This window comes from Humulus lupulus, chromosome 6 (assembly GCF_963169125.1).
Source record: "Humulus lupulus chromosome 6, drHumLupu1.1, whole genome shotgun sequence".
NCBI lineage: Eukaryota > Viridiplantae > Streptophyta > Magnoliopsida > Rosales > Cannabaceae > Humulus > Humulus lupulus.
Window position 1 is genome coordinate 40,580,468 of NC_084798.1, and position 15,612 is coordinate 40,596,079.

Consider the following 15,612-nt stretch of genomic DNA (forward strand, 5'->3'; position numbering starts at 1 on the left):
TTTCTCTAACATTTTTGTTGCAGATTTTTGGGTTAGATGTTCTTGGTTTTCTAGATTCTTCAAGGAGAAGAATAGAGGGATCGATTCACAGTGTTTTCTGAAGGAATTTCAGAGTTGTTGAGTTGAATGGATTTCAATCATTCTTCTAAGTGATTTAGAAGTACAGAAAGTTGAGTGGGAGATTCAACTTTGGGTAAATTGTAAATCTTGCTGTGAGTTCTAGATTGTTCTTTAGTAAATTGGCATTTTGGTTTTGTAATTTGTAAAGAACAAAAGTTTACTATAGTAAAGTGATTACCCTGGTCTTTGTGACCCAAGGAGTAACTGATTTTTATCAATGAACCTTGCAAAAATTTGCTAGTGTTATTTACATTTAAGCACTTGTTCTTTATTCTTTTGATTGCATCAAGTCTTTAATTCATAGACTCAAAAAGTAACTTTTCAGTTCATATTATTATGTGGGATTCTCATATTTGTTTTTATTTTTTTTGCTAGAATTACCATATTTTGTAGCATAAGTATTATGCCCATAAATATAGAAAGTAATATTTTTTCCCATATTTTTGTAAAGTTGTCAAACAGAAATTTCCCTGTAGGGACGCCCCTAAGTCTTCATTTTGTTGGTGTTTGAAATGCTTACTTGATAAATTGATGAAACCAAAATCTCTGTAGACAACTATATTAGTTGTTCATTATCTATACGATTTCTTCCTTTTGTTCGTATTAAAAAGAAACGTTATTTGGTTCAAATATGTTTAAACTCTCAACATGAAAAATCCCAACTAGATCAATGTCCATAGATCATTAGATACTGGTTGATAATCCTTGAATTTGTAAAACAGAAAAAAAAAAGTGTTTTATGAATAATTGTCAGCTCTTCTCTGAGTGTAATATTAAATGTTGCATAACTAAGAAAGCTTTATTCTTGAAAATGTTACATTAGAGCTTCTGATCATTAATACTGCAAATCTTATTGGTATTGAAATTTTCATGATGGAGTCTTGGAGGCTGTCAAGTGCATAAAGAACTCTTCTGTTTCAAAAGATTCTTATTCCATTATCTTTGGAAGTGTAGAATTTGGATATTTCCACAACGATCTTTCTCCTTGTAAAATTCACACTGTGTTTAAGTATGAATTCTAATTACAAATATATCTATAGAAGATTCTTCAAATCAATTAGATGAAGAGCTGTTTCTTCAAAATCCTACTTTGTATGTGCCCTTTTGAAAATATTTTAGTTCTTCATATTAATATGGCTCTAGTTCTTGAGATAAATTTAAACTTATCTGAGGAAAGAATGAAACTAAAACTAAGTTTAATAGAGATTAAGAAAAATAAAATTGCATACCTAATAAACTCTTACTTATCATATATTCTTGTTTGGAACAAAATCTATATTTTGACTTCATTCTAAAACCTAATTATAGATGGAAGAACTCACCATTACAATTTTAGAACTAAAGGCTCCCATTTAGCATAAAATAATTAATCAACTAATGTGAGGCAATGTATCATGAATGTAATCCAAAAATAATTTAAGTTTAAAAATTATTTACTACTATACCACTAGTCTTAGACCAACTCCAACCTATTACACTATTTTTGTATTGATTTAACACTATATTTTTTTCAACTCAAATCATAACACTAAAATATAACACAATTCTTTTTATCTTACTAAAATATATATTATAATATATAAATTAAAATCATAAATGTATAATATTGCTAACAATATTATAATTAATATACCATTTTTATAGTGTTCAATCACATTGAGCTCAGAGCTCATCAATCTCATTCAATCAATTTGACTCAAAGTTTATATATTGTGCTTTTACGAGCTTTACAATTTAAACAAGTTCTACCGAACCTTGCTCTACAAATAAGCTCTTGCTAGCTCTTGTCTTTGATTAGCTTATTCGGGGCTTTGCACTTCTATGATGAGCTCCTCTGAGCTTTGCTCTTCTATGAGCTCATTCTGAGCTTTGCTTTTGTAACACCCTACTACCTTAGGGCCGTTACTATTTGATTTTAAAATGTACCATTAGCTTGCTAATTGAGGTTTTAGTCCAAAAAGTGTGATTAAATTAAAATAAAAGATTCGTTTAATGGAATTTAAATATAAAATGTTGGACATTCAACCAAATCATAAAAGTGTTACATTGGGATCCCAAAATATTGGTTTAAACATATTTACAACTCAAAAGTCTTTATACGGTCGATCTAGGCGACAGATTCAGTCATTTATAACACATTCCTTAAAACCACCCCAACCGTGGTGGCCAGGTAGGCAAAAAATGTACGCACCACTCCATGCCCTCACAATCATCCTTGGTCGGCCTTTCCTTTGCCCTTAACTGCACCATAGAGCACCCGTGAGCCGAGACCCAGCAAGAAAACTTCATGGCACAACATATAATAATTTATTTCAACAAATGCATATCCAATCAAACACAACAAACAACCTACACGTTTCTATCAGAATGCACAACAACACAACAGCATAGCAGCACAACAACATAGCAACACAACAGCGGCCTCCACCGATCAGGGGGCGTTACTAGGCACCAAGTCCACGATCTTAATAGAGCGGGTGTAAAACACCCTTAGAGGATCTCGCCCTGGCAGCTTGCATTCAACATTCTTAATGCCAATCTTAGCCTTTGCTACTCCCGACCTTTGCCAATCTCGGCCTTCGCCGCTCCCAGCCTTTGCCATTCCTGGCCTTTGCCATTCCTGGCCTTTGTCATTCCATCACAAACACACGTATGATGTAATAATTACAAACAATACATATAACATCAAGCACAATATATCTCTACGGGCACATACAATTTTCTTACATTTGGTCCAAACACGAGTTAAATATAAACGACCATCTAGCACGATCCTGTCCCGAGCCCTAGCGGTAACCTAGTCACTACCATAAATAATAATCTCATTAAGGTTCAATTTCTAAAAACAAACGCTGGGATCACTCCCATGCTCTCGGGACTTCCAATCCCACCTAACGGGGTGGTGGAACCATCCCTCGAGCTCCTAAGTCCTCCCAAGCTCTAAAAATGGGTTTTTTTTAGACTGGTACATCGATGGGGCACCAACCAAGTCAGAGAGCCCCCTAGGGCTTCCCTTGCATAGCGCTGGGGTGCCCTATACCAGCGCTGGGGTGCCAACTAAGTCAGAGTGCCCCCTTGGCTTCCCCTGCATAGTGCTGGGGCGCTCCCCTATGAATCCATAATTCCCTGGGTTTTCCCCTACGTAATCTCCAAATTTAAACCCCCAAAATCCAATCTAAACACACCCCAAACTCAAAATTCAGCCTCAGAACTTCACTAACATACCAACATCAACAAAGCCCAAGCTTACCCTAGATCAAAAACCCACCAAAACACAATAATCCATACTTGAGCTTTGAAGCTCAAGAACATCTCAAGAACACCCTTATACCCAAACACAAACCTGAATCAAATGAGGGGTTAGATCTTACCTCAGTGATGGACTATGTCCCTTAACTTCCTTTTACTTGAATTCCCAGCTTGAATCTTCAATTCCCTAGCCTTTCCTCAAAATCAAGATCAAACCTCCAAGACTTTGAGAGAGAGAGAGAGAGAGAGGAAACATGATATAGAGATGAGAGAGAGAAGGTTGTGAGCTGAGAGAGTTCTAAGTATTCCACTAACTTCTGAAGTCAGCTGGGCATATCTACCCCTTAGGCTAAAAGTCCAAATGCCCCTTAGCCCACTACTACCCTCTAATACTCACAAGGGCAAATTTGTCTTTTGCCTCATAACCCGCTAATCATAATTAATGCCTTACTATTCCCGTTACTTCCAATATCCTCAAATAATTACCAAATAATTTTCCATTACCCGATCAATCCCAGTAATGTACTAAATTACCAAAATATCCCTAGGCTCGCCCCGAGCCGTGTATTAGACCCCGTTGTGACTATTTCGTTAATCCACTCACTAGGATCGCCTCAGACTACACATCTCAAATATATCTCCACAACGGGCCAAAATTGTAAACATGCCCCAATTTACATAAATGAGCCCACATGCATATTTAATACACACAAACATGCATAACTAGTCACATTACCACACGATCATTTATACCGCATTTTCTTACAGATAAGCCCAATTATGCCCTCCTTGCATAGTAACCAAGGCACTCAGCCTTAATAGCAATTTTGGGACGTTACAACTCTCCTGATGATGGGCTCATTTGAGGTCTGCTCTGCAATGAGCTCATTTTGAGCTCTAATATGCAATGTACTCATTTGGAGCTCTGCTTTGCGATGCACTCATTTGGAGCTCTGCTCTATAATGAGCTCAGTTTGAGCTTTGATCTACGATATGCTCATTTGGAGTTCTGCTTTGCGATGAGCTCATTTGGAGCTCTTCTTTTTTCAATCTAGCTCTTCTCAAGTTATTAAATAAAACAGTGTGTTTTACTTAATTTATATCACCTAATTTATTGGGAAAAATCATTCCCCTACAATTACTATAACAAAGAGTTGTGTGCGTGTTCATATTTATAGTGTGGGAGAATTACAAAATACTTCTTCAACTTTTAAACCCTTATATATATATTTTGATTTAAATCGGAATAATACTCAATCTTTTCTTCAAGGTTTTACATTTTTTGCATAAGATTTCTACCCTAATCAGTTGTAAAAAAAAGAACTGCAACCTATGAATCAATCTGCTTTAAGCGCATCACACAAGTCTCATGTGGAAATCTCAATGAAATGATGCATGCAACATAAACAAATCCGACCAACTAGCCAATGTCGCGTATAGTTGTCTCCCACCAAAATCCTCCACCTCATCACTTTGTCTTATTACTGTATAATCATCTCTGTAATCACCCCTATCTTTCTATCTATAGACTACTATATATGTAAAAGTGTGAGATCCCTGAATAATTAATTTGGAGTATTAGGAAAAGACTTTGTGACATAACACTCCAGAAGGAATACAAAATATAGTGAAAGTAGACATCCTTTATTCAAACCAAAATAAGATTTCTTGTATCTTCTTAATTAAGCATTTATATGCTTTGATCGTTATAAACCTAATTAGCTCACTAGTTTAATCCAACCAAAAATATAGTACACTTATAATTTGACAAGTTCAAGTCATTATTAATATTTTTATTATATTCTTTTCTTTCTCCATTTTTCCCTCTTGAAGAGTTTCCTATAAAAATAGAAAAAATGTAGAAGAAAGTATTTGTTGTACTTAGAGATAAGCAAAATATTATATAAGTAAATAATTGAGAAACAATACCAATAAGAGCAAATGACACATGTGCTCTTTTTAATCCTAGTTTGTTATAACAGAGTATGTAATTAATAATAAAGCACTAATTTATATTACTTATCATCTCCTCAAATTTATGGATCGTGTAAGAATCATGAGTCTGGAATGTACTCTGAAAAAGTAATATATTTGTTATTTTGAAGGTATGCTAAAAAATAGTTTTTTTTTTTTCTAATATTTAATGAGAATATTTGGGTATGTTATCTAGATAACATATTTGATAATGACTAATTAATTAAAAATAATGAAAGGAGATAAAAGAAAAAGTGTCAATAAAGCTATCCTAAGTTTGAAGAAAATTACAATGTGACTGTTTCTTACAAGTACTTATTCCAATGAACATGATCATTCACTCTAGTAAGATAATTTTACATATCATACATAATTTTTTCCAAAAAGTTACCTTTAGTTAAATATAATTTATAGTTGTGTTTATGAGAGATAATTGAAACTAAATCTTATTTTGATTGAGAATATTTTTTTTTTCATGCTAACTTATAACTTATAACTAACATATTATTTTTTTGGAATAGAATCTATATTTTGCTATACCTAATAATAGATGGAATAACTCATCATTACAATCCCATCTTATCATAAAATAATTATTGAACTAATGTGAGTCAATATATATAATCTAAATATAATTATAGAGCTTTCAAGATTATTAACTACTTCATATGTTCATCTTCGGAAGAAGAAAAACTGGATAGATAAATTCACGTAGAAAGAAAAGTAAACACAGCATATATTCATAAACAAGTAGAGCAAGGCTTTGGCCTGAATGATTATTAAATTTTTTTATATGTGACCAAAAATATTTAGAGCCATTTATTTCACTGGTTAAACTTTAGAGAGAATCACGAGAACTAGTGATAATAGTTTGGGCAGGCACTCACAGTCTATTGTCTATTGTCCCACATTGAAAAGTGCTTAAGAAATTTGACAAGAAACTATCTATAATACAGCTAATAATAAGTCCTTCAAACTTACGCAGCCATGTGTTAAGCACAAAGCGAGCTATTCTTTCGCCTTTTACTAAAGAATACCGTGTGCTTGTCACTCTCAATGGCATACGCTAATTCTTGTAGAGTTTTTCTTTTACAGAAAACTCTAAAATTAAGTTTAAAATTAATTGGATATTCCTCTGTTGTTGCGCGATAATGCCATAAGGATATTTGACTGTGGACTTTGTGTATACCGAAGGACTTAAAAGACGACACATTTGCCTTTTAGATGTGATCTGATGGTGGCAGTGGCAATATAAACACTAATCCTTGTAAAAGACTCGTCGAGGTGGAGTGGTCCTCACATTGATGACCTTGTCAATAAGTAGCATGAGGATGTGCTCAACGATCTCCATTGGGGAGTGGTCCACATTGATGACCTTGTCAATAAGCAACAAGGATGTGCTCCATGATCAAACTTGTCGATTGGGGAGTGAGTGGTCACATGGTCTGCCTCCTCGGTCTCATTGTAAGCGTCATTAGCTTAGCAAAGATAACAAAAGACATGGAGGCTTACAACCTCATTGTTCCTGGTCTACCACAACCCCGCACAGAAGCAAGGTCATATAACCCACCTCAAGGGAATTACGCCTTCTTGGAATCCAGTGTATAAAGTGGGGTGCCATCGCCTTTGCGGCCATACCTCGAGTACTACAAGTTGGCCCCCTCCTAAGTTAAAACCTAATGTCTATATGTGTCTAGTAGGGCGGCTGTTTATAAGCAAGGGCACAAAGATCTTTCTTTAGTTGAATTCGCCTGGTTCAACTACTTCAAGGTGAAGCCAGTTAACATTGGCTTTAGGTATGTGAGAAAATTAATCGTTAAAGGGGTAGAACAGGATCACCAAGCTCCTTCCAACATGGGTAGGTGGAAGGAAGTGGTATTGGTCGCTGAACCAGGTAACATCGCGTTCCTTTTTACTTGAATTTTTTTTAATTTTTGTATTCTGATTGTAATTTTGATTCATTGTAGATATGCCAAAGTACATAAGAAATCTTTTTGCCATCTCCACCAATTACACGAGTCGTTGAGAAAACATTACTAGTAGAGGCACCGAATTCGTGATCTTCCAAAGGATTATAACAAGGCACCTCAAGCACCAAATATAAAATAAAATAAGAGGAGGTGATTGCCCTTGACGTTTGATGCACACTACAACAAAAATGAGATTTAAGGACCTATTTTCATGTCATGCAAAATTGGTGCATGACATGAAAAGTTTAGAAGGCATTTCATGTCCCGCAATGTGAGACATGAAAAGTGTTGGATGTTATAGATTTATTTATTTATTTTAATTTGTCCACTTTTCAAGCAATCTGTGGCACATTTCATGTCCCCCAATAAATGTTAAAAAAAATTTACATTTCATATCCCACATTAAATGTTGTAGGACATTTAATGTCTATGAGATTATTTCAAATTTTGTCCCACATCGTTTGGAAACAAAACAATCTCTTCTCTTCCTTCTATAAATTCAATACTTAAACTATGTTGAATGAAGTTTAAAATTGTAATTTTATTAATTAAATAATTTAATAAAAAATAAAATGTTTTTTATTTTAAGTTAACAAATAAATTAATTAAATATAAAAATTAATTTAAATATTAAAAAACGATTTATAAAATCTAAAATAAAAAATTAAAATACTTTTCACGTGAAAAATGGTCATCTGACCACGTGGGGACCACTTTTCACGACACATGGAGGGTTCTAAATGTCCCTTTTTGTAGTAGTGATATGTCATTTGTTGTATCAAATTTAATTATTAAGCTATTTTTTTCTTACAACTTACATTACTATAGTGATAGTAAGAGTTAGCCTCACTAAAAAAGTTATGATAAAAAAGTATTAGATTTTAAAAAAAAATAAATGAATATAAAAACAACGAATGACATAGCAAAGAAGAGTTAAAAATTAAAAATAGTTAATGATTCATTTTCCACTAATAGATACTCATTCAAATATTCAATAATGATATTATTTCCTATTCTCTATCAAGTTATCAACCGCATATAATGTAAGGATGTGTAAAATTTGGGTTTTTGTTGTAGGCATTTAAAAATTTACTTTTTGGGTTTAAAGTGATACAATGATGTATCTAAGTATCCCAAAAAATTTAAGAATATTTAGAGTTAATTTGGCATGAAAACGGTGATGTTGACTAGGCCTAGTGACGGCGTGTCGCCTAAAGACTTAATAATGCCTTAAAACGTACAACGGACAACATATCACATGTTGTATGGCAACATGTCACTTGTGTGGTGATGCGTCGCCACATAGGTGCAACCTGTCCCCGTTGGGTGATGTGGCAAGGTTGTTTTTGGCTCTGAAAAATTGTGATTTAAATGGTCTAATCCTATTTATTAAGACTAATTAGAGTGCCAACACTATAAAATAGGTCATTTCGACTTACGAAGCTTTGATCACACTTCTCTAACTCTTTTTCTCTAGCTCTCTAAGAAACTCATCAAGAATTGTTGACTTGCATGAGTTTCAATGCTTGTTAAATCTCAATTTTTCATTTCATCTTTGTAGAATTTTCAAGCAACTTGGGAAGACTTAAAAAGAGAATTTGGACAACAATTCTCATTGAACGCAAACTTTTTGGTTTTGCGACACAAACACATTTGGGTTTCGTTTTTAAGTTTCCATTATTTTTTGTCATTTCTTTTTATGATCTATTAGTTTTTTTACTACATAGAGTTATATTTTTATAGTGGTGTAATCCCACTTTCCCAACAAATAACAATAAAATATTCTATCCCAATCTGTCTTTTATAAACTAACCAAAAGTAAGTGCTCTTGATTAACTTTTTTCACCAAATAACCTACAGGAGAAACATAAAAGATTCAACCTAGTGAAATGACTACATTTAGTAGAGTTAGATTGATCAAAGAGCCAAATTATAAACTAGTGTGTGATGCATTCAACCTGGGTTATGCTTTTCATAGCAATTATTAAAAAAATTGACTTGATCAATAATTATAATTTACCACAAATACTTACACTGCAAGACGATTAGATGAAAATAATCCTAAGATGATTGTATATTAAAGCTAGATCCTATAAACCAGCCACATAATAAACAGGATAAAAAAATAATAATAACATCAATCATCACTAAAAACATATCTAATTCAATTTTAGAGTAAATATAATAGAAAATAATAATTATTACTAAATAAAATTTACCTCGACATAATTTAAAATAAGCACAAAAACTCATAAGAGAAATCTAAGGTAAAGAAGAAAAAGATATAATATTTTAATATAATGTTTGATTGATTAAATAAGTGTTACAAAAGATGATTATTTAATCTAAGTGAGGGAATGCTGTATTATTTTAAAGAATATGATGTTAGATTAAATTATATGACACAATATGATTTGTCATACCTTGTAACATATTATTGAAAGTCACAAAATTGGACACATGTGTGTGCCCAAATGTGACATATTTTGGAGTTACAAAATCAGTTACAAATTTGTAACTCCCAAATATTACCTAATAATGTGTTATTGTATGTTACACATTTGAGTTTGGGGTTCACAATGCCATTATGAAATATGGATGTTGGAGACATGTTTTTAACTCTCATTAGGTATATGGAGGTTACAAAATCATGTGGGAACGTGTTTGGGACGTTTTGGAAAAAAATGAAATTTTGGAAGCTGAAATTGCCTATGGCCGCGACCACTGATTATCCTTGGTCGCGGCCTGGGGGACAGAGGCTAGTGGTCGCGGCCACTGATACTCTTGACCGCGGCCAGGGGTACTGACATCCAATTTCTTTTTTTGGTTTTTTCCAATTTGAACAGTTCTAACATCCCAAGTAACTCCCAAATCTCAATTTTAATTCCCTAAACATCCAATTAAACATTGGTAACAATAATGGGGGTTGGTGGAATTTAAAATTCAAAGGGTATTTCAAACTCTAAAAATAGGAGTCTAATGCTCACTTATAAGACAATTCTATTTCTATCAACTAGAGCACTTGGCTAGAAATACACCAAAATGCTTGATTATTCCAAAGAGCTATTTCTAATATTGAGAGAATCCCTATGTGCTTGAGATATGTGGAACTAAGCTTTTGGACAAAGGTTGTAAACCTTGTTCAAGTTGGTGATCCCTAATGCTTTTCACTTTGGTTGTGTGAGTGAAAGTATTTGTTTATTGTTCTTGTTCTTCCTTTTTCTACTATTTCTTTTTATCATCTTCTCTTTATTTTCCTTTTACATATTTGCTTGTTTCTTTTGCTTTTAGAGTTGTAATCTCCTCTACATCTTTCTTCTACTCCTTTAATTTATTTGTATCATTTTGTTATAGAGTTGTAATTTTATTTAATCAATCACTTTGCCATTTGCATTATTTTGCTTAGAGTTATAATAGTCTTTCTTATTTCCATTGAGACAATTTTATTATCTCTAACAGTCAAATGTTTATTCCCTTGTTTGTTTCAATGGAAGGTGAGACCATCAAGATCATGAACCAAAACCTAGTGAGGTTGAATAGGTTTGATGGATCAAATTTTACTAGGTGGTAAGATAAGATAAGTGTAAATGGTATACACTATTTTATATAATAGTAATGAGAATGTATTAGCATTCTTTCATATGTTGATATATGAATAAATGTGTAGTTGTTAACATGTTAACACAATATGAGATACATTGTGACATAATTGACACAACGATTTGTGAAAGTTAATGTGTAATTCTTAGAAGTGAACTTTTGATATGATTTTCATAATATAGGGATTGTAAAACTTATATGTATGCTATAGGTGAGATAGTTGTACATTGATATAAAAATGATGTTTTGAGATTTTATAAATGATAATTTGGTAGTTTTAACATGCCTATATATTGATTTTGTGAATCAATAGAATATATCAATATGTGCATATGAGAATTATTGTATGATATTTGAGATATACTTACAAATGTGATTCAAAATGCATGTTAATATGATGATAGATATATGTTGACAAATTATCTGAAATTACATTGAGACATAATTATGTTAATATATAAAAGTATTTTGATATATACATATAAAGTATCATGATTTTATGGTGTGTGATATAATATGATTATTAATGTGATTAGTAACTATTTATTTGGCAAATAAAAGAATAATTTGAAAAATTAAAATTTCTCATTTAAGTGTTGGGCATCTCAGCTTATGAGACAAGAAAAGAAGAACCAAAGGGAGTTACATCTTTGATTGGAAATGTCTTGCTATTGCAAGAAAAAATGGATGTCAAAATGGTGTTTTCAAAAGAATTTCAAAGAGACTCTTAGAAAATGCATAAAAGTTGCTTAAGTAATTTTGAGATTATTTAGACAAGTAAAATTAAAAATTAGTGATTATTTTGAGAAATTTCACATGATTTTTGTGTTTACATGTTTTATTTTGTGAAATATATAAAAGAAGGCAACCAAGAGAAGGTTACTTTAAAAAAAGCGTGTCTTGCTTTAGCAAGTAAATAAATCAAATAAACAAACATTAATGTTTTGTTTATCTTGATCTATTGAGAGTTTAACATGTGGCTTAAAGGACTTTAACGTCCTCCTAATCCAAGACCGTTACACTATGTACTTTAAGTAGTGTCATACTTGCTAATCAAGTCCATTGGTTATAAATGTGTAACTAAGGGTAGGGTTAAAATTTTGGTCAAAAGGAAACGTTGACTTTTCATTAAAAATATTTGCGTTCATTCATGGGATCCCAAGATAACATAAACAAATGTTTAGAAGGTTTACTACACTTCACAAGTTATAACCAGCCGACCTAGGAGGAAAAATAAGGGATTACAACCCTAGTTCCTCTGAGATGCCCTCAGCCGTGGTGGTCGAGAACCCGCATATGTACACGTTGCCACCAAAGCTCTCCTACTCATGGCTGGTTCAGCTTCCTTTTTCCCTCACTTGCACCACATAGCACCCGTGAGCCGAGGCTCAGAAAGAAAACTTAACCATATGCATGAACAAGAAATACAGATTCCAGATGTATATCTAGCATGCCCAGCAGTAATAACCTACTCATGCATGCATACAATTACAAATAAATGAATACCATATCAAAACGGGGCCCACTTCCCTAAATAAATGATTAATAAGTCATACTGAGGACCAATGTCCTAGGATATGGGACTAATGAGTCACCCCGGGGCCCGTGCCCTATCCTCTATATAACTAGCCTTGGAGCTGGCCCAACGTACCCGGCACTTTAATTTTCCACGACCAATGGGTCGGACAAGCGTTGATTAGAGGTGAAAAATGTAATTTTATTGATCTTAAATGTCAAAATAAATTAAGTTTTGATTATTATTTTCATTTAATTAAGATGATATATTTTATAAATGAAAATATTTGATTATGATTTAATTTATTATTATTTTGTAGGAATTAAAGTTATATTTTGACACTTTGAAATGAAGAGAAAAGAAAATAAATAAATCTGAAAAAAAGGAAATAGAAATGGCATTCTTGAAGAGATGTTGCCCAGAATTTAGCCCAAGGCTCCAGCCCAATCCAAAGGCCCCAGCCAGCCCAGGCCCGTTTCCTTCCCAGCCCGAGCCGAGCCGAGAGCCTGACACGCTTGTGAGCCGCCTGCTGCCTGACACCGCCAGCCTCCTTGTGCCACCTGTCAGCAGCCCACGCCTTCTCAGTAGCACTCCATCGCCAGACTCTTCAAACCTCCTTCCAGAAGGCCCAACGTGCCTCCCCATCATCCTAGCTGGCCCAACACTCCAAAAGCCCAACAAGCAGCCAACTCCCTTCAGCACCTCCCACTCACGCCCAAACCCCATCTCCAGCCGAAGCCCACACAGACCCAACGTTTGGCCCAGCATTCCCAGCCGCCTACATGGCACCTTGCCATTGGCTGGGAATGGGTCAAAACCCACATCTGCCACCAGCCACCTTCAACCCATGTTTTGTGGGCATTGGGCCTTGCAAAATTACCATTTTGAGCTTTAAAGCTCATCTTTTTTGGTGCTTTAGGAAAATGGCATATTGACCATACACCAAAATAACTAGGTTAATATTTATAATAAGATTTTATTTTTCAAAATCATATTTTATTATTAATATTTCAGATTTATTTTGGAAACTCCAAATTGTTGTTTAATTTCTTTTTAGTCCTTTTCTCCATCAATAAATAGGGACACTTTCTTCACATTTTGAATGTAATTTTGAGAGTAGAGAAACTATAGCACAATTTCCACTCACTATCTTCTTATATTTTCTTCTTAGAATTTTGTGAGAATTATGAGCATAATGGCCTAATCTTCCTAGGAAGGTTAGGGATGATTCCATATGCTAGTGATGTTATTTTGCTACTTTGATTTACTATGTTCTTAATGTAAAATTTTTGAGTTATTTATGTTCTTTCATCTCCATTTTTATTTGGTTATCTTTATTTACTTATGCTAATAGTATATAGGATTAGTCATGCTCTTTCTATGTACTTCTAATTAGTAAAAGTAATATTGATACCTAATTTTATGTCTAATCTTCTATTGCATTATTGCCTTTGGGTATTTTGTCATTTTTAGATTTCATAAGATTAACATTGTGCTTTTAAAGTAAAGAACTTTATAACTCAAATGAACTTTTGTTAGAAAAGACTATGGACTTTAATGTTAGATTTTCCAAGTAAATGTTGGGATGTGAACTATTTACTTGTATATTTTTTTAAATCAAGTAACCAAGTAACTAAACAAGCATATGGATTATTCTTGAAACCTTTCATTTTCTCAAACTCTTGATTACATCTTACCCTTATTTCACTTATCTCATTTCATCACTTTATCAAAAATACAAGACCAAAATCTCAAACCTCTTTCCATTTACAATTTTATTTACTTCTTGTTACTGACTTTTTGTGTTATTTTCTACCAACCTTTCGATTTTAGGTTACCTCCTTGTGAATCGACCGCCTGATCTTACTACAACTACCGCTTAGTGGTAGTCACATTTTGGGCGTTAAACAAATTTTAGCGCCGTTGCTGGGGAGGTAATTTTCAAAGGTTTAGTGAAATTTTTACAAAAATATTAATTACTTTATTTGTGCTTTTGTTGGAATAAATATTGTATTAGTATAGTTTTTTTTATTTACTAATTTTTAATTAATTAAATTATTATTATAACAAAAATAAAAAGAAAAAACTAAAAAAAATATCATAAAAAAAATTCTTTATTTATATATATATTTTTCTTCTCTTCTTTTACTTTTTTTCTTTTTTTTTTTCGGTAACAAAAAAAAAATACATATATAAATATTCATATATATATACATATCTATAAAATAAAAGTAACTAAAAAAAACCAAAAACAAAAAAATATATATATTTATTCTTATTTCTATCTTTATTTCTTTTTCTTTTTTTTTTCCATTTTCATCTCTTTGGGTTTAAAAAAAAACCAAATATATATATATAATTTTTTTTCTATTTAGCTAATTCTTCATTTTTCTTTCTTAATTTCTATTCCATTTTTTTTAGTTCAATACATATTTAAAAAAAAAAAAAGAGATTAAGCTTGTTATTCTATCTTCACTTTAATTTTCTTTTCTTGATTTTATTATTGTGTTGTTTATTTTGTTGCTTAGTTTAGGATTTTCCTTTTTTTTTTTTTTTTTTTTTCTTTTTGCCTTAGTTTTCCTTTGAATTTAGGTTTAAAAAAAACAACATAAAATTGCATAAAATTGTTCATAAAATTTCAATCATAAAACGCTTAGTATTGGGACCAATTGTGTAATATTACAAATGGTAGAAACCGATATGTCTAGAAAGATTGGTTGTTAAATAAGGTTTGTGATAGCATTACCCTCCACACTTACCTGGGAACCTTGGGGAGTTTTGTCTAGGCAAGTGTGGGCCTAAAGTGGTACCTTGGCAACCTTCCCAATTGGCCTGGGAACATTTCGAGCATCTACCTTTGCACTATTACATTGTTGAACTTATTACTATAAGAAAACAAGCTTGTTTTGTCAAAATAAGCAATTTCACTCTGCTTAAAGCTTGTTTGGTCGAAAAGGTTGACTTGTGATCCACCATACTTACTCAGTAACCTCAGGGAGTTCTAGTAAGGCGTTGGAGATCACCCAAAAACCTCCAAATCTACTTGGGAACAAGTTTAACAAAAAAAAATCAATAAAAAAAAAAAAGAGACATAAAATAAATCTAATTCTGATTTCCGAGAGTAGATGAATCATCACGAAACTTCCAGTGACACTTCTTCCAATTCATCTGCCACTCCTACCG

General features: G+C 32.7%; 1 non-coding gene across 1 annotated transcript; it reads left to right on the forward strand.

Annotated features, from left to right (window-relative positions):
• Nucleotides 1-6,326: 6,326 nt before the first annotated feature.
• LOC133787216 (U5 spliceosomal RNA) lies at nucleotides 6,327-6,443 on the forward strand. Its single transcript, XR_009872250.1, has one exon. It is a non-coding gene; the product is annotated as a U5 spliceosomal RNA (small nuclear RNA).
• Nucleotides 6,444-15,612: the final 9,169 nt, after the last annotated feature.